This window comes from Tachypleus tridentatus, chromosome 10 (assembly GCF_004210375.1).
Source record: "Tachypleus tridentatus isolate NWPU-2018 chromosome 10, ASM421037v1, whole genome shotgun sequence".
Lineage (NCBI taxonomy): Eukaryota > Metazoa > Arthropoda > Merostomata > Xiphosura > Limulidae > Tachypleus > Tachypleus tridentatus.
The window spans coordinates 162,853,741-162,874,416 of record NC_134834.1 but is presented as its reverse complement, the minus strand read 5'-3'; the positions used below and the strand labels follow the sequence as shown (position 1 = coordinate 162,874,416).

General features: G+C 35.3%; 1 protein-coding gene across 2 annotated transcripts in view; it reads left to right on the top strand.

The window, feature by feature from the left end:
- Positions 1–13,067: 13,067 nt before the first annotated feature.
- Positions 13,068–20,676, top strand: part of LOC143230812 (uncharacterized) — a 148,624-nt gene continuing 141,015 nt past the window's right edge. The window contains exon 1 of one of the 2 annotated variants that reach the window (XM_076464986.1): positions 13,068–13,265. The gene's annotated coding sequence lies outside the window, so the exon portion shown is untranslated. The remainder of the gene's footprint in view (positions 13,266–20,676) is intronic. The other variant, XM_076464984.1, reaches the window with a different exon arrangement.

Sequence of the window (20,676 nt, the reverse complement as noted above, 5' to 3'; positions counted from 1 at the left end):
CTGAGTCAGAGGTTACATTCTTTGACTCTATATGGTATGATAGCTTTTAACAGACGACTCTGATTACCTTAAAAAGTGTTTAACGTCTCGAAGGGAGTGTGTTGACGCAATGTACAGATCCATAATCCGTGTAGATTTGCACACATAACATATTTCCTTATGTTTGCATTGCCTATACATTGCCCGGATCATCGCATCATTCTGAAATAGTGTGTCGTCTGTTCGTTAGTCATTAGACACTAAAATGACGTCATATAAGGGACGCTTTACGTTGCACGTTTTATTGTCGTGATATTAGTAAAATGTGCGCATGTCATGAATCACGAAACGAATTATGCACTCTGTAGGCTACAGCACACCTTGACGTATGAACTTCAAAAGTAAAATGAACTTCAAAAGCAAAAAGTAAAAATATTTCTTGCTCTTAATTTTGGTTTTAAGTACTATTGAAATAGAACACTTTTGAGAATCTTGCAGAAGTACATTGAGTTTTAGGTTGTTGATATCGATACAACATTCCCAATGTAACAATTACATCTCAATCTTGAAATACAGAAAATGTATTTGAGTTGTTTTGCTAACGGTGTTTTCAGTGAGACATTTTGTAGCTTGTGCAATCGTATTATTTTCCCCAATCTGTAAAGCACAAGAACGGCTAAGAATGTGGTATAAAATAATTTGCAAAATTTTTTGACTTTTCACTGGTTTTAATTTGCAACGTGTTTTGACTTTTCGCTGGTTTTAACTAGCATCGTCAATTCTACTACGTTGTAATCTCTTTGTTTGTTTTAGGCCCTCAAGCTTGTCGCTTGAGATATAAAAATATTTTTAGGCGTTTCTCAATGTAATTGTATATAGTGTAGAAAGTGCATCGACATTTTAAACTTGTTTCTAACTGGTTACACGCCGAGTAAAGTTACATATTTAGACTTAAAAGTTGATTGAACATTTTTTTAATTGTGCAGATAATATGTGGAAATGGTTAATACGGTTTATTATAATTAGAGTAAAAAAAAATGTACACAATAAATGCCTGAAAAAATTCCCTTTGGCCTATTCTCAAGATAAGGCTAAACATGCACAATATTAAAGGATTTACTTTAAATCTCAGAAGATTTTAGATCAGTTAGTAAACGTATTTTTGTATCTATTTCGTGCTTCACTTCTGCCGGGCCCGGCATGGCCTAGCGCGTTAAGGCGTGCGCTTCGTAATCTGAGTCGCACCAAACATGCTCGCCCTCCCAGCCGTGGGGGCGTTATAATGTGACGATCAATCCCACTATTCGTTGGCAAAAGAGTGGCCCAAGAGTTGGCCGTGGGTGGTGATGACTAGCTGCCTTCCCTCTAGTTTTACACTGCTAAATTGGGGGCGGCTAGCGCAGATAGCCCTCGAGTAGCTTTGAGCGAAATTCCAAAAACAAAACTAAAACATTCACTTCTGCCAGTTTGAAAAAGCGTGTTTACGCAATGCATCATTTAAAAATAAAAACAACATCGAAAAATTCAAAAAGATCCATTAAGTATGCCAGAAAATTTCGAACTAACATTTTTTATTCTTCTAAACACTGTACATTTTCTTTGTGATGTAGGATATAGGCTTAAATGAAAATGGACTGCACTCTTTTATGAACGTGAAACAAAATTACAAAAAAAAATTCAATTCAATTAAAATTTCACGAGAGACGCAAAACAAACAAACAAACAACACAAAGAAATTATGAACATTGTTAAGCATGATGTGAAAATTGTTTTCGAATTTTGTAAATGGAATTTTAGGTACAATGGCTCCCCCAGAAACAGGGTGCTGTGCACGTGGTGATATATTAAGAGATTCCCACTGTTTACGTTTAACCTCGCATGTTTGTCAAGTGTTTATGAAAAACTGCATGTGTACGAATTGATTTTTTTAAATGTGTAGTTTTTTGATAGTCTTGCACACTGACTGTATTACTTTTCCTAGTAATAATTTATTGGGAGAAAACAGCGTTAGCCACTTCAGGAAACAGTTTGTTCTTGATATTGAAGTTTAAAAAGTCTGTAGTGTCGGGTAGCTTGACTTGCTTTTCAGGTTGTATACTTTCAACGTTTCATGGTAAGCTCATTGTAAACATTGTAGGAAGCACTGTGGTTAAAACATTCTTTCACTTAAAGAGATAAACAGAGATTGATGCTAGTTTTGTTTTATTAACATGTTTCAACATAACAACCGAATACGTGGTTTTCACCTCATACGAGAGTTACAGTTTTGTTCAATAGCTTTCAGAATCCCCAATATATAAATTGTTCCAGGGTCAAAGCACTAAATTAATTATGTGCATATGTAATTAAGGCCCAGCATGGCCAGGTGGGTTAAGGCGTTCGATTCGTAATGTGAGGGTCGCGGGTTCGAATCTCCGTCGCCCCAACCATGCTCGCCCTTTCAGCCGTGGGAGCATTATATTGTGACGGTCAATCCTGCTATTCGTTGGTAAAATAGTAGCCTAAGAGTTGACGGAGGTTGGTGATGACTACCTGCTTTCCTTCTAATCTTACACTGGAAAATTAGGGACGGCTAGCGCAGATAACGCTCGTGTCGCTTTGCGAGAAATTAAAAAACAAATAAACAATCACATTGTATAAGATATGTTATATAATTATTTTCTAGCTAACTTACGACTATTTATTCTACAGACAATTATTTTGTGAATTCTTATTTTGGTGTATCTTAAACACTATTAAACTGATAACACAAACAGAGGTTGATTGAAGTTCGTGGAAAAATTGAAGAAATGTTCTACAACACATAGGCCTACAGCAGGTTATTGCCTTGAATAACTGATAAGCTTTTATATCTGTTAAACACTTTCCGAACGTATAAAGGATACTGAAGGTTATTGTTTTATCTTATTTATTTTGTACTTTAGATGTGTACTTTTTCTTTTCTTTACTAATCTTGATCAAACTACAATGTCGCCACTAAATTTATCCTCCGTTCACCTCTTTAAATGGGCCCCCCCGCTACAACAGCGGTATGTCTCCGGATTTACAACGCTAAAATCAGGGGTTCGATTCCCCTCAGTGGGCTGAGTAGATAGCCCGATGTGGCTTTGCTATAAGAAAAACACACACACACTCTTTAAATGGCGACGTTTTTTTTTAAATTCAGATTTTATATTTTGATGTCTTTATTTGAAACGCAATCTTCTAACAAATGGGCACAATACAAAAAGCACATTGTACGGTTTTGTGCTTTAAAAAAAAACTAACTCTAAACTGACAAAAGTCACTTGAACTGTAGGTTTTTCTATATTTCCTTTAACTAATCCATTCCGGGGAAAACATTTTAGGCTTGTTGGTTTTTAGTACTTCACCAGCTCTTGACATTTAACCGTAACTCTTAGTTATTGCGTATAAAAATAACCTTTCAGGAAAAATTGTGGAGGAGCTTCAACTGGATCAGGGACTTCTGGGCTTTTTTTTACATTTCGGATATTTGATTGGGTGACATGCACCTTTTGAACTCTTTACTTCTGTATTCAGTTAAGTTTGGTATTTAAATCGTAAGAATACCTCGGTGTTCCGGGTGCATTCCTGACTAGTGGAGCGACCGGAGACCCAGAACCTTCTTGGAGACTGTCTACCTAAATTTTATTTTTATACAAGCCTTGACCTCAGGAATATGATGCCTTGTGGTACTCCTACTTTATATGGTTCTATATGGATTTCAGTTTTCCTAATACTCCACCTGTAGTCACCACAGCCACTGTTTTTTCTAGTGCTGTAATAGTGTTGACTTTTATACACATAAAAGGCTTTAACCCATCCGTGTTTTACAAAGACTCGCACTTTCTGTTGTTACCAACTTTTATTATCTTCTAGGACATTATGTTCTTGACCTCACTTATCATGTTAAACTCTATTATTGTATCTTCTTTCCGCCGTTTATTCATTATCTCTTGAAGCCTTTATGTTTATTGCTGTTTTCTGAATTAAGACGTCATATTTGCTCTCATATCAGTGAGAAACCCTCGTGAAGCCTTACCCCCCTGCAGGTCATTTACTGGCCCTCTATTTTATGTCGCTTCCACTAGATGATTCTAGTCATAAGCTTCGCCGCAGCCAAATTTACTAGTTGACTACATTTATCTCGAGGACCGACGGATTAATTGTCTGACCACTTCCAACGGTCATCCACATAGTTTGCTTCTTTCGGTTCCCATTCTTCACCGATGTTACACCCATCCTTCTAATATTTGTTTCACGTCTTTCACAGCTACGTCATTTTCGTTAAGTTTTTTTAACCATCGCTTATAACCTTTTAGTTTTGAACGTGCATTCATCTCGTGATTGAAGATGGTCAGTCCCCTTAACTAGAATAAAATGACAAATAAACAAGAACTAAAAATAAACCTTTGTCTATTATTGTCTATCACAACTGACGAGTTCTGGAATTAACGAAAGGCCTCTCAGACTGTGACACATGAGAGAAGAAAAATAGATCTGAAATTCAAATTTAAACACCTCTGATTTTGAATCCAAAACTTCCAAATTGTAAGTTTCATCATAAACTTTATGCTTATTGACGACGAATTTTTCCCCAGTTTTCGGTGTTTAAGGTGAAACCAACTATACTTGTTCCGTGTGTAAACATAAACGTATCACACGCAGTACAATGCGCTGTGCTCGACTTGCAACCTGAGGATCGCGGGTTCCAATTCCCGTCACCGAACTTACTCGCTCTTTCAGCCTCGGGAGCGTTGTAGTGTGACGTCAATCCCATTACTTGTTGGCAAAAAGAGTAGCCCAAAAGCTGACTGTGGGTGCGTTGTGTTGACTAGCTGCCTTTTCTCTAGTCTATCACTTCTAAATTAGGAACGTCTAACGTAGCTATTCTTCTTGTTGCTTTAAGCGAAATTCAAAACATACTAAAACCATCACAATAATAGTTTGTAATTTTAAGAGTGAAATATATATATATATTAACTCATCAAACTTTATCCTTGAGGCACTCAGTTTGATTTTTAATTTTTACTAACGAAAGGGTGAATATGTCCGGTAACAGAGACTTGGATCCCCTGATTTTCACATTGCGAGATGATCTTCCTAACCACCAGACTATACGAGATTGAGAAAATACTACTGTAAAGAAAAAACAAAGTCGGGGTAATTGACGTACAACATACACAATGTTTTAATCGAAAACCTGTCTGCGTCAGTGATCGCGACATGTAAAGGTCTATGATACAGAAAGTTTAAACTATGGAAACATAATTTTTTTTTTAAATGAATAGGCGATAAGTACAATAAATAAAGGGTATTTGAGATGCTATTTTACGATAATCTTGCAGTAACATTAATTTGGGCCAATTAACAGTGATTTTATTACAATCATCGTAATTCTTATTGTGACGTAATTTCACACACGTATCATTACGGTAATAACATATGTCATGGTTCACCAGGTTATACGTTATCCATACACTGCATAGTATTTTTAAACCCTGAAGTGCAACAATCCTTTTATGATGTATGTAATAATGTTTGAGTGACAAAAGATTTAAGTTCTTAAAAGCACTTTATTTCAAGAACTAGTGAGTTAACCTTTTAGCTCACTCATCTGGATTGCAAGGAGCGGTCCTGTACTCGGGAAGCGCAGATAGCCCTCGAGTAGCTTTGCGCAAAATTCAAAACAAACAAACAAAAACAAACCTGTACTCGGGGACGCAAAAATTGAAATTACTACTAAAAAGAATTGTCTCTCAACTAGATGACGTACCACGACCCTGGGATAATGTAAGAGAACGACCTTTGTAATACAACGAAAATTCAGTAGTTCCAGTTGCTTAAAGTGCCTCGTTCTGAATTGTAGTGGGCTAACTTTTATCCTAATTAGCAGACCTCTCACCTCTTGTTCAAAATGTCGAGGGGTCGATTACAAACCGAAAAATAAAATGCAGATAACCTATATTGCCACTCATGTAAACATTGCAGAGCACATTAGACTAACTTCATGAGTGATGTTTTTTTGAGTTATGTACAGATAAATGTAGTTTTAACACTTTAGATATACATGATTTAACGTCGTGATTAATTATATTCTCGTTAATGTGGACCATGTACACACCTTAATCAAAGTTAAGTAGATTCTAAATTTTTAAAATCAACCTTTATCAAAATACGTCACATTTCGAGAAGCTTTGCCAAAAACCTTTGTAATTACAGATGTAGTTGCGGATTTTGAAGTTAAAAAAAATAGAACAGTTGTTGCTTCTAGCGTGAAGATACTAAATGGTTTAGTTCTATTCTGTCCAGTGCAGAGAATCGAACCTATGATTTTAGCATTGTAACTCCACAAACTTATCGTTAACCAAACGAAGGATAAAAAAAATGAAAGGAAGAAATAACAAGGAACAAATGCAGGGCAGTCGCCTGTTTTATCTTTTTGTCACGAGATGACCAAAATTGAATTTATAGGAAAACGACGAGCCTCAGTAAATTACTTCTCGCATTTCTACTAACTTCACTCCAATCCCCCCACAACTAATTCCGATTCAATGAAACATTGCACGTGATTTAATTTTTTGTACCTCAAACTATAGAGGTCCCGCTGCACTACAACTAGATTTATAGAGCACTTTTTGTAGATGAGCTAACTTCTCTCCAGACCTCCTACTGCCTCTCGTCTAAATGAAACTTAACAAATGATTTAGCGCTATTTTGTGCCATAAATTCAAGAATTTGTGGTTCGCTACAGCTGCAGGTATGGAGTATTTTTTTTTAATAATCTTACGCCAGCTCACCACTGATTCTGATCCACGTGAAACATAGCACATATAATGAATGTTGATTTGTTATTAATTTGTGCCGCAAATTCCAAAATGTGTGGTGAATACTACATAGTTGTGGTTATGTTTTGGGAGGATGGCTTCACTATATGTATCTAGTCTTCCAATAAAGTATTAAAAAAAACTGCAACAATTCAAGATCCTGTGGTATCGGTTGCTGTTGTTGTTTTTGGAATTTCGCACAAAGCTACTCGAGGGCTATCTGTGCTAGCCGTCCCTAATTTAGCAGTGTAAGACTAGAGGGAAGGCAGCTAGTCATCACCACCCACCGCCAACTCTTGGGCTACTCTTTTACCAACGAATAGTGGGATTGACCGTCACATTATAACGCCCCCATGGCTGGGAGGGCGCGCACCCGCGACCCTCATATTACGAAGCGCACGCCTTATCGCGCTAGGCCATGCCAGGCCCCTGTGGTATCGGAGATAAAACAGATCAATCTCACGCAAAGATAGTATTGTAGTCTGTTGGGAAAGATCCACCAGTTAAGAATTCTGTTAAGTGTAGTTGTGACAGGTAGACTTGCCTGAGTTCAAGGTCTGCTAACTCGTTTTACTGTGTACCTCGTTCCCTGTCTCTTTAAACCATGTGTACCGCGAACTTTCATTACTTAAAAAATATTAGTTCTTCCTTGATTCTATTTTCTAAATAATTAATGAACTTGTTCATTTTTTACCGTTTCGCTTCGCGTGGCTCGTAACTTACATGACAAACATTCAGTCAAAGTCAGCTGTATTTCTGTCATGATCTCAAGTTAGCCTAAGACGGAAATGTTGTAAAAAACATAGTAATAGCACAAACAACAATATAATATAAAGATATGGACATGCTTCTTGTATGCTAATTTCATTTAATGTGCTTTTAAAATCAAATATATATATATATATATCGAGGAAAAAATGTTTTCCTCTTTTCTGGATTTCGTACGGTGTTTTTCTCATGCTGCATAGGTCCGGCATAGCCAGGTGATTAAGGCACTTGACTTGTAATCCGAATGTCGCGGGTTCGAATCTCCGTCACACCAAACATGTTTGCGCTTTCAGCCGTGGGGGCGTTATAATGTGACGATCAATCCCACTATTTGTTGGTAAAAGAGTAGCCCAAGAGTTGGCGGTGAGTGGTGATGACTATTTGTCTTCCCTGTAATCTTACACTGCTAAATTAGGGATAGCTAGCGCAGATAGTTCTCGTGTAGCTTTGCCCGAAATTAAAAACAAACAATCTACTAGTATCAACTTTTGTTACTAGATTATTCAGTCTCAATCAAAATACGATAAACTTTGTTTCTCGAGGATTTCTGAAACATGCTGGTCACCAGTTTCATGAAACCTTCCAAATAAAATATCATTAAAACGCAGGTCGGTAAACTGTGGTTACTAAATACTCTAGTCTTTTTGTCATTGAGGTTATTGTCTGCTGTAGTGCTTAATGCTGGAGTACTTTCATATTGTTTCTGTGCTTAGATTCAAGGTATCAGGCTTTGATTTCTAATGCTCGCTTGTGCCAATCATTCCCTTGTGTGTCATTCTTTTCAAATCTTCTTTATGTTATATTTTATCTAATCTTTCTCATTCTGTGAGGACACCACTAATGGATTCATTAATAGAGCCTCCCAGCTGTTCCTCCGATCGTCTTAAGGACTTTAAACAAGAGCAAGGAATACTATCATCTTTAGTACCCTGAATCTCGACATTTGATACTACGATTATTGCTAGAAGCATGCAATGAATAACGTAACTATTTATAATTAATATATTTTGCCCTAGATACCGCAGGTAGAATCTATAAACTAATGGATCCATTTGCTCTAAAAATTTCATATTATGAAAACCTTTTTAAAGAAATGAGCAACGTCAAGCAGATATACGTAGAAGAGCATGTGGAAACATCATCAAGTGCACGTTTGCAGACATTTGAATATGACTGTATATTCTCCAAATACGTGAAAGCACAAACAACTGTAATTACACATAACCTCACCTAAAGGAACAGTACCACTCCACAGCATTCCATCAACCAAAGGATTACCATTGTCTAGTGCTTGTTGCCTAGAATTTGCAGAACAAAAACCTGTGATTCAGAAAAGTCAGAACTAATAACCTCTTGATACAGGTAATATGTGAGAAAAGAGAACCATCAGATCTTTTCAGTTTCCAAACAACACCCCTTATTGCTTCTATTCTCAACTTCGAATTCTCTTTTCTTCAATATGTTTTGTAAATATGCAATTCAGAACTAGAGCAAAAAAAATAATAAAAAAGTCCTGTATTGTGAATTACATTTTTTCCTACATTATTTATAATACTGATAGCTGTAATACAATATTTATCGAATATCTTGTTTATGCTTCATGTAGATCCTTAGTGGCTCGGCATGGCCAGGTGGGTCAAGGCGTTCAATTCGTAATCTGAGAATCGCGAGTTCGAATCCCTGTCGCACAAAACATGCTCGCTCTTTCAGCCGTGGGGGCGTTATAATTTGACGGTCAATCCCACTATTCGTTGGTAAAAGAGTAGCCCAAGAGTTGACGGTGGGTGGTGATGACTAGTTGCCTTTCCTCTAGTCTTACACTGCTAAATTAGGGACGGCTAGCGTATATAGCCCTTCGTGTAGCTTGGCGCGAAATTTAAAAAAAATCCTTTTTTGTTTCTGAAGACATTTAAAGACAGCTGGTGTGGAGACATGGGATTTTCTAGTTCCGTTAGTCCATCTGTACCAAATGCTGCAGAATTTCAGCTTTGAAATTTTGTTGCAAAGCTGTTGACGACTAGCTTCTTTCAATTGCTTTCACAAATGTTGAAAGAAGAACCTTGAATTCTCATTTATCTAGGATTTCACAGTGAAATGTAACTGTAACTTGATCTACTTTTCATTTATCTAATAACCTGGTTTAGAGAAAACCATTCAGAACAACTGTTCTGAATATCTAAGTACTTTCTCTTCTGTTTGGGTATATATTATCCTTTTCGAATACTCAATTCCAGAGTGTTCTGAACACATCCCATAATTCGTGAAAAACCACATCACTCCAAGCCGATGGCTTTAGAAACATGTGTTTCTGAACACCGAGTTTTTTTGTCTTCCTTTTTCATATATCTAGTAACATTTTCTGTTAGCAGAGGATCCCAGTTTTATTTGAAAACATTTAGGGATAAATTCGTCAATGTTTGGCATACCATCTCTCTCAAGCTCGTCATAATCTCTTGAAGATGTACTGTTGTTGCCGAAATTCATTGTTTTCATTTTCTTTTTAATGCCAACATCATTCTGAAGCAAGTTTAGCAATCTCTAAATTCATGTTCATTCCTTTTAACAAAAGTGTATAAAGCCTTCCCAAAATAGTTCCTTCTAGTTTATCAGACAATTGTCTGTTTTTTTTAAAGCAGAGCCACATTAGGCTACCTGCTGTCTCCACCACGGGGGATCGAACCTCGGTTTTTAGCATTGTAGGTCAGTAAACTTGCCACTGTCCAAACAGTTGTTGCCATATTAAATTGCTTTATGGAACAATATTACAAGTATCACTCACAGCTACTGAGTTTCTGTTGCTGGCACGAAGATATTTTAAATCTTCAAGCTAAAGTCTTGCACGTATCCCCTTTATTCGTGGTCGTATCTTTTGAGTCAAAGTTCATTTACTTAAAGAGCAAAATAAATTTATAAGTTATATTTTATTACTAGCTAATATAAATATTATTACTTTCTTCAATTTAATAACGACACTTTTATATTTATATTTATTTCTATCCAATGTTTATGTTAACTCACTACATTACACATAAGGATAATAATAAAATGAGAGAGTCATTGCTGGCTTTGTACCTCAGGATGAAATCGATGCCTTTTGGCACTGTCGTCTCAGATTGCGAGTCGAGTGCCCTAACCACTATGTCATGCCAGGCCATCTTATGAGATTGGTAACCTGTTGCTTTCTTAGAAATCAGCACTCAGTAAGTACGAATTCTACCCTTGATGATTGTTATGAGTTTTATGTCGGCAGAATATTAGGAGGGAAACAGCACCTCCAAGTGTTGTAGTGGAGCTTAGCATGGCGGTTTCAATAATCTATGTTACCTAGTATGGGAGTTTATTAAACCTTACGCACCCTGGCCGAGCCATAGTATACTAAACAGAAAATAATACATGGCGCAGTTAGCAGTCATAGAAGATAGGCAAACAATAACCCAGCTTGATACGACACAAATAAACCACCCTGTAATTAAAAGATATAGTTTTTCATGAAATATTTAAACTTTTATATTTACAGTCGCGTAACAAAAAGCAAAATTCACCATGCTAATTGCAGGGAAATATTAAAACACAAGCGGTATAATAGGTTTATTCAAATTAACAGAATAACGTTATCCATTCTTTGCCATAATTAAATAAAATACTTTCAAATGAGTCAAAGATATTGGTAAAATATAGACAATGTGCTTGGAAACAAAAAGAGAAAGAAGCTATTTAGAGTAAATGATGAAGTGATGTAAACAACAAAATTTGAAATATGAAATATATTTTTAAGTAGCGTTATTTTTGGTACGATTATAAAGTTCCATTTGGTTCCTCCTGTTAAACTATAATCTAATACATGCGAAGTTTCAGGGTTATTGTAAAGTTATCGAAACACAATGACTGCGCAGCGTAGATTCTGAAAACTGCGGAACAAATCAGAAAAAAAAACTCAACACTAAATATATACCAAGTTTCATTTATAATTGTACGTTCTCTAAAATATCATTCAACAATTAGTTTAACATAATTTTAATTTTTATCGGTTTTTATAGATACCATTTATAAGAAATACAGATGGATTTTTTTGTCCTTTCCATTTTTATTTCTCTATAACGATTAGGTTTGGTTTGGTTTGGATTTCGCGCAAAGCTACACAGAGGCTATCTGCCCCAAAATTAGCAGTGTAAGGCTAGAGGGAAAACAGCTAGTCATCTCCACCCACTTTCGGGGCTACTCTTTTACCAACGAATAGTAGGATTTACCGTAACGTTATAACGCCCCCAGGGTTATGTTTGGTGTGACGGTGATTTAAACCCGCGACCCTTAGATTACGAGTCGAGTGCCTTGACCACCTGACCATGTCGGGCTCCTATAATGATTAGATAATTAAACAGATTAACAGAATGAGGAAAACGCAAGCGTTAAAAATAAAATTTTTATTTTACAGTTCATATTATATCTTAAATGACATATAAATAGTAATGTTTCTGTACATACTGATACAATTATCGTAAAAGTCTGATAATAGCGAGTAACTTAAACAGGTGACAACTAAATATCAGTTAATCTAGTAATTAATATATACATATACAATTTAACATGGTGCTCTAAATAAAATAATAAACACTTTCAGGTATTGTAATATATTGATTCATCAGTTGGATACCTTCGCCGTCAGCGATACTTTAAGCCGTAATCCCAATAATATCTTACCAGGTTCATCCAACTTAATTAAGAGGCTTAGGTTAGTCCTAATTCCATCTGCTAAGCTAAAATGCAAAATAATCATAATAATGAATGACATATAATATACAAATAAGAATAATAAAAAATATAATGTACGTGTTGCGTTTTTCTTATAGCAAAGCCACGTCGGGTTATCTGCTGAGGCCACCGAGGAGAATCGAATCCCTGATATTAGCGTTGTAAATCCATGGACTATAATACACGTATTTAACCAATACTGTTGATGAAATAAACACTAAATAAACAATAACATATAACTTTCTTCGAAAAACATAGAAACTAGTAGTTTAGTCATTCGTTATCACCAATTCCCTGTGTTTTGAAAAGCATGACGACATTATAAACAACACTTTTTATATCATAAATGTTAACTGTTTACTTAATATATTTTCCTTCACACAATAATGCATTTTATACAATACTATGTACGTGTGCATAGCTGTTTATTGTATGCGCTTTATAAATTAAATTAGTCAGTAAAAATGAAACCTGGGTGTTTAGAATATCGTAAACTCACAATAATTAGATTTTTTAAAAAACGTAGTTCTACAGACTTCCTTAAACTCGGGTCCTGCAAACGTGCATTTCAAATGAATAGTATTTACAAAAAAATGAAAAATATATCGCGAAACACCTTAATGAATTTACATGTGATGTTTATTGTTATGACGTCATTACACGTCACGTCTCAAGTTCCGCCCACAGCATTTGTGATATGAAGTGAACGACTCGCGAGTAAATGTCTGCATAGCGAGAAAATCCTCAGAATGTGTATACGCAACGTTTCTATCTTGCAGTATAGGTGAACTTCTGTCAAATTCTTAGAAAACAGAGTCTACATTCCAAAGCTGGCATTATTAACCTGATGAAGAAACTTCCCAACACCGCTCACTGGTTATGTTTGTACACTTTTTTATAAACCTCATAACTGAAGAGTTGACGACTGAAGCTGTACTAAGGGTGAGTGTTTTGGTGTCAATGACCTTGTTGGTGATAGATATTTTAACTTCTTTTTGAATTAGAGTAAGAATTAGAGAGAAAGTCGTCAATGTTCTCGTTTTCTAGCTTGCGGTCTTAAAAAGAAACTATTTAAATTCGGGTCAAACTTATCAGAGTTCTGTTGTTATGAAAAAAAGGAAGCTTGAAAGCTAGTTTGCTATTTTTAGCAGCAGTCAGTAGAGTTAAGTTTCTTGTGTAAGCTGATATTGGTACTGCTATAAAAGAAACAAACAAAAAGTTTCGAAATGCGTCTACTGAGTAGTCTAGCTGTTAAAATATAAGTATTAAGAAAATGATTACTTTTGATGTATGCGCGCGTGCGTGTGGTCGATTTTAACAAGTGTTAACTATATTATTAATTATATAGGACAATTGCAGTACATTTAGCTACTCAATATAATGTAGTTCTAACCTTTGAACTAATTATGTGAACTTATTTAAACTTTTCCAGATCCGTTGCAAGTAAAACTAGAAATATGTTGTTATTTTTGTTGCGCAATAATATTATCCAGAAAACACTGTTACTAATGTTTGTAAAAGCAAACAAACAGTGCTTACACAAAATATGTTAAGTTTGAGAAATGATAAAATATAAATTATTTTTTACACTTTGTGATTGTTTTACATGTGATTTAAACGGATTTTCGTAATAATTATTTCAGTAGAAGCTAAAGCGAAATTGCTGCTATAAGCTTATGACCCTTGAATCGACTGGTTGGTTGAGTTTGCTGGTTTTGAGGTCATTGAACTCCTCTTCACAGTGGCCTTTCCCTGCTTAAGACTGCGTAACAGTTTGGTGCTGTGGGTTACTTAGAATACGTGCGTATGAGAATTAGGTGTCCAAATAAATGACTGACTAAATCGTTTAAACAATGACCCCAGAACTGACCAGCTCGTGTTCAAGAAGCTAAAAATGGCAAGCGCGACTTCAAAGGGCGCGATTTTTAGTAAGATAATGAAAACTAGGAAGTAGAGATAGGAAAATGCAGCAATAAGTAAACTAAAAAATAAAGAGGTTTCATTCCAAAGACAAATAATTTTGTTGATTTCACAAAAATTTCCAAACTTTTGAGGAATAATTTAACCTAGAAAATACGTATTACTGCCTGCTCTTGAGTAATTGCCACAGTTAGCTAGCAAATACATCAATATAAATTAATGTCATAACTATTCGTGTCTGCGTCGACGTGTAATATTAGGAATGACTTTATGTAAACGGCTATTGTAATCAGCTGAAAGTGAACATACCTACTGCTATTCTATTTTTAAAATTAATAAACTCCAAATATACCTGTTTAACATTGTTAATTTCAGTTTTGCTGTCCAGAACTAAGTTCGTAAAGTAAGCAGAAATACAAGTCACATCAGGGGTGAATGGCCGGGCATAGCCTGTCTATGCAACCAGCTTACCTGTAGGTCTAATGTTGGCGTATGAAGCCACTGTTGTGTTCTACGAATCCTCTTTATACATGGTTTGAACACAGGAGCCAGTTTTGTGCACATGAAAAAAAAAAGCTAATTTCTTGTTTTTTTACTATTCAAAGGCATCATGGAAGAATTAGAAAGACGACATAGCTCAGAAAGAAAAGTTAAAAATAGTTAAAGTCAGAGAAGACGTTAAGTTTTTGTTTGCTTCTTTGAAAGTTGGAGGGCTGCTTTTAGGAATTATATCTTCACACCTTGGGGGCTAAAATATTAGATTTTTATGACTTTTAGTGTTGTTGTTAGTTGTGTATTGCGCTGAAGAACTAAATTTTGAAAATACCATTAATTAACAATAAATGTTTGTTCCTGAACTAGGGCGAATGTCCTTACAATTCAGTTTGATTTTCACTGTAAAGTTTGAGCTACTAAACGCGTTGTGCTTATATATCTGACAAACAGATAGCAGAAAATAGCGATCATTTTAAAATATGGTATTATTTGTCTGTTTTATCGCAAAGAAATCTACCCAGTAGTCTACCTTCATTAATTCAGCTGCAGGGATTGAACTAAGAATGTTTAGCACTGAAGCTTACTGTTGAACCATTGGGACTTAATAATAAAATAAAGTATAAGTTGAATAGAAATGTAGTAATACAATGACTCATTGTTATTCGTTGTATAAATGCAAATAATAATAATAATAAAAGAGATTGGCATGGTATGTTACTACGTCATATTGCTTAACAGAAATATTAATTCATTTTGGAATCTCTTTCAGTTTTGAAATAATCTCGTGTTATTTATTTTTAATCATAAAAGTTTAGCATTTGGTTTGTCTTAAAATGAACAAATCTAATATTATATTCAAAACAAAAGGTTTTGCGAAGTATTATGTTACTATTACAGCTTTTATATAATTAAAATACAAGTTAATTACGTGGACGTTCCGGGCCCATGTTACATCTCTGGCCATTCGATTTATTTCGCTAAACTTAGAATAAATAAAAATGATTCAAAGGTACCTGATTTTATTAAATTAAAAGTTTTACAGCAGTGTTACGGTATTTTTCATTGTTTCAGTTCACTGTTTTAAGAGCCAGATTTCAGAGACTTGATTTGTTGATTTATCAAAACCACCAAATTATATTTTTTCAAGTTCAAATTATCGCACAAATATCGTACCTGGCGATAACGTATGTAATACAGACACTGAAAGAATAAATAATGATTGTTTAATCTGAGCTCACACCCTTACACACACCCCTGTAACTTACTTCCGAAACGTTTTAAACAGCTTACTATCGTAAGATGCCGTTATCGTAATACGTACTTATTTTTAAATATACTTTGTTCTTCTTGTCCCTGGTTGGTCAGCGGTAGATTTGTGAACATAGAGTCCATAAATCCAGGGCTCGAATCACCGTTGTGAACACAGCACACACACACACACATTTTTTTTTTCACTTATTAGCTTATGATTAAACATTAAGAACTGCATTTCAATAACAGGTTTCTCAATCTATATTTGTTATTTCAAGTACATAGCTGTACAATAGGTTATTTGCTATGCCCACCAGAGAGATTAAACCTTGAATCTTAGCGTTATAAGCTCTGAAGATTACTGCTGAGTATCGAAAGGGAAACCCAAAATAAGATAAATTTATTTTCTTTTGTACACAAGTAAGTACTGGATTTCCATAGCAGTAGAGTCGAGCGTTACCTGGTGGTCAACTGAAGACGTCCTTCACTTTAGACACTTTTAAAGGTGACAGTCAGATCAGATGATTAAGAAAATCCGTGTTGGTTGCAGATGTTACTGCATGGATCTCTTATATCTGTTAGTAGTTCTAAATTAGGGGCAGCTATGCCTGAACATTGGACCTCTCACTTGGTCCTCAAGCTCATAAAGTGCCTTTCAGGTTGAAAACAACCAACTGTAAGTATCAGAAATTACGTTTTCAAGTAAGTTAATTATTTTCCACAACATCTAAATATCTCATAGTGAATTTTTTCAGTTCGTTTTAGACTCGACTTGACCTTGAAGTTCATGAAAAATGTGAAGTGTACATAGGTGCACACGCGGAGCACAACTCAGTTGATTAGTACCACACAGTATTAATTACCTATACATCTCTGTATAAACATAGATCCATCGTACTGGTTGAAAACATTTTTTTCAATTACTTACGCATAGTAAGATCTAATTTATATCAAAATATTGTATTTTAAGCGTAGTTACCTGTACTTCCAGTCGTTTGATTAATTATGACGTACTTAATATTATAAAACTTGTTAAGTTCATTCGCATCATAATATATACTTAACATAAGGATTCGATTACGTAATATTCAAGGTAGGATACCAAATGCAATTCTTGGTATCAGCGTGGAGTCGGAATGGAAGTTTGTAATTTGAGTAACTAATATCTACAGTATCTCGAACCTTGTTTCTTTACTTATTTTTTATGATCCCATTTACAGGTTTTTAAATTTTCAGTTTTTTATTTATCTTGTGTTAGTATAGATAGTTATAAAAAAAGGTGTTCTTTTTGTTTGTTTGTTTTCGGACAACCGTGCAAATCTAGACTAGGTTATCTGCACTATAGCCGACCTACCTTAGGACTAATAATTTGGAAGGCAGCTAGCCAATAGCATTTGTCGCTAACTTTTGAAGTTAATCTTGTCTGTCCGAAGAGTGAGATATGGCTGTTACTCTTATATCGAATTCGCGGCCACAAAGCGAAGAGCACGATTTTTGTTATTTTACTATGGGACACAAACCATGGACCTCATGAATCAGTCCGGAATTCTAACTGTTAAGCCACGCTCGACCATGAGTGATATCAGCATTTGAGAAACCTTTCTAAAATTTCTAAAAAACATTTCCTATATGTTGGCATTCATTTCGTAAAAATGCATTGAAAAAAATTCACTCGTCGTTACACGAACAGATATGAAAGCACAGTGGATTTTAATAATGGTCTGTTGTATAAAGAAACCTTATTAAAATTTAAAATAGTAAATGTAAATCATGGAAAATAAGTAATGATAAATAGACCTGAGACGATCGCATGCAGGTGTGTTTGGTTGATTCTTAAGCTGTCAAGTATTGAATTATATGCTGTTTTATCTACTTACTAGTAGAAGTCCCTTTATGGCTTCTTTGGATTTCTGGCACACAGCTCGATGATGTCTGACTGTAGGGCTGTTTGTTTGTAGTTAAGCACAAAGCTATACAATGAACTATCTGTGTTCTGCCCACCACAAGTATCGAAACTCTGTTTCTAGCGTTTTAAGTCCGCATACATACCGCTGTGCCACTGGGGGGCTGACTGTAGGAATGTCAAGTTAAAAAACAAATTGATTTATTTAAGTTGCTGTAAACGTGACACATGGTAACATATATTCGGTTTATAAACATTAATAATACTGTCCAGAGTACGAGTGTTATGATATTTAAAAATTGTTATTTTGGGGGGTTATTTGAAAATCGCTTATTGACAGTTTCTTTTGGAATTTCGCACAAAGCTACTCGAGGGCTATCTGTGCTAGCCGTCCCTAATTTAGCAGTGTAAGACTAGAGGGAAGGCAGCTAGTCATCACCACCCACCGCCAACTATTGGGCTACTCTTTTACCAAGGAAAATTGGGATTGACCGTCACATAATAACGCCCCCCACGGCTGGGAGGGCGAGCATGTTTGGCACTACTCGGGCGCGAACCCGCGACCCTCAGATTACGAAGCGCACGCCTTAATGCGCTTGGCCATGCCGGGCCAAGCTTATTGACAGACATATATAAATGATATATGTATATTAATATGTTTGTCATTTTTTATATTTTGTAATGTTACTGACAGTGGTTTAAATATTAAAACGAAATAATTTGATATTCGAACTTTTGCGATTAAGTTGCTGTAACATAACTACTTTCATAAACTTTAATTTCTAATTCCGAGGGGACGAGGGTAACCAATAATAGATTCATTACAGACAAGTCAAATGTTAATAAACGATAATAAACACTTTCTCTAACTAGTCTTTGCTATATGCACACACACATTGAAATTAAGTTAATTAATCTGGTTAATTAATAATATCGACCTGTTGCTTAAAATTAATATGCCATCCTTATCGCTCACGGTTAAAAACCCATAAACGTGTTTATGGGCATGAATTAACCCTGTGATAGAGCTATGGGTTTCGTAACGATATGGATTCAAATCTGTGCGATATCACAAAATATTCCCCTGCGCTTTAAGCTGTAGTTTATTATAGAAGTGTCTGTCAATCCATCAGCGCGGATGGTGTGTTGGAATGAGATGTTGAGCAGTTGCCTTCAGTCTGGTCAACAGTTGAAAAACAATATACAAAGTTGGTATTTTGTGTTTAGAATAACTGAAGACTATTTACTGATACTATTCATTACCCTTCACCTGGTCTGGCATGACCTCGTGGTCAGACGACTTTACTCGCAATCTGAAGGGTGCGAACTCGAATCCCCTACCTACCAAATATGCTTTTCCATCCGTTTTTAAAAGAATAGCCCAAGAGTTGGAGGTGGGGGGTGATGACTAGCTGCCTTCCCTCTAGTCTTTCACTGCTAAATTAAGGACGGATAGCGCAGATAGCCCTCGTGTAGCTTTGCGCAAAATTCAAAATAAATTTCTCTGCAAATACTTTTTCGTTTTTTTCAATTCGCATACCAAGATGCAAAACTGTTAAGCATGGGTGGATGAAATAAGCGAAAGGCACGTAAGTGCCCTAATAGCTAGCCATCTTGTTAAATAAACAAGCAAGCTGTCATACAGTCAGAGGAATAGAAAGATAGTATGTTGTTAATATATACATTAGGATTCTCAGAATAATCTTTATTTTCTTCGTTTCTTGAAAGAGTCGAACCATATTTGATGAATGAGCCAATCATCAAATAAACAGTTTTTCTCATATGTGTACTTGTTGAAAGAATACTGTTTTGATGTTGATTTCTGTGAACAAAATCCGATGTTTAGTTTCTTCCTGTCATAAATAAAAAATATATACTAATTTTTCGTAAGCTGTGACCCTGAATGTCGCCTGGAGCGAACCGTGTTCTATTACCACTATTTTTGCTGTATTGTTTGTCTAACTAGCTCTTGTTGACTCGTGCTGATCATGTTCAAAGAATGGTTAAATAGAGTTGTTACAAAAAAAGCTGTTTAACGAGTATTTTCATGTAATTTTTAATTCGGGTTTTGACATGCTACCCATGATCAAACATGTTATCACAACTTGTGCAAAAACAAACAAAAACCTTTTTGTTAAAGAAAATAAAAAGTATTTTTGCCGTTTTTAGTTTCGCGTGTTGCCATTAGAATCAAGTTTATCCAAGTGCTCAACTGTAATTTTTAGATATATTTCAATGCTTCATACATAATACCACTGTTCAGTGATATACCTTATTGGTTTTGTAAATTACGCGTTGTGAGAAGTTTTAAAAATAGTGCACTGTTCTGTAATATAATTATTGGTAATTTATTAAAGTTATGTGTAACAAATTAGACCGACAGATGTCACTGTTAGTAAGAATTTGAATGATATAAGGTTCGTAAGTGCAAAGTTGCATATAATTGGCTGTCAACACTGTTTACCACATGGAGTTGAACACCGAATTTTAGCGTTGTAAGTCCACAAACCTACCGTATAGTATGAGTATTACTTATGGCGCTAAATATAAGATGCTTTAACAAATATAATTTTCTGAACCATTTTTTTTACTGAACTAATAACTGTAGTTAACATAAGAGCGTGATCAAATTATGCGTAGCCAATGTTTATTATGTATTTGTGTCATTGTAAAATGACCATGACGTACGAGATGAAAGTATACATTATGTATACACGTTATGGAAATGTTGGCTATGGTAGTTTCTCACACGAGAAGGAGATAGATAATTTCTTTCAAGAAGTG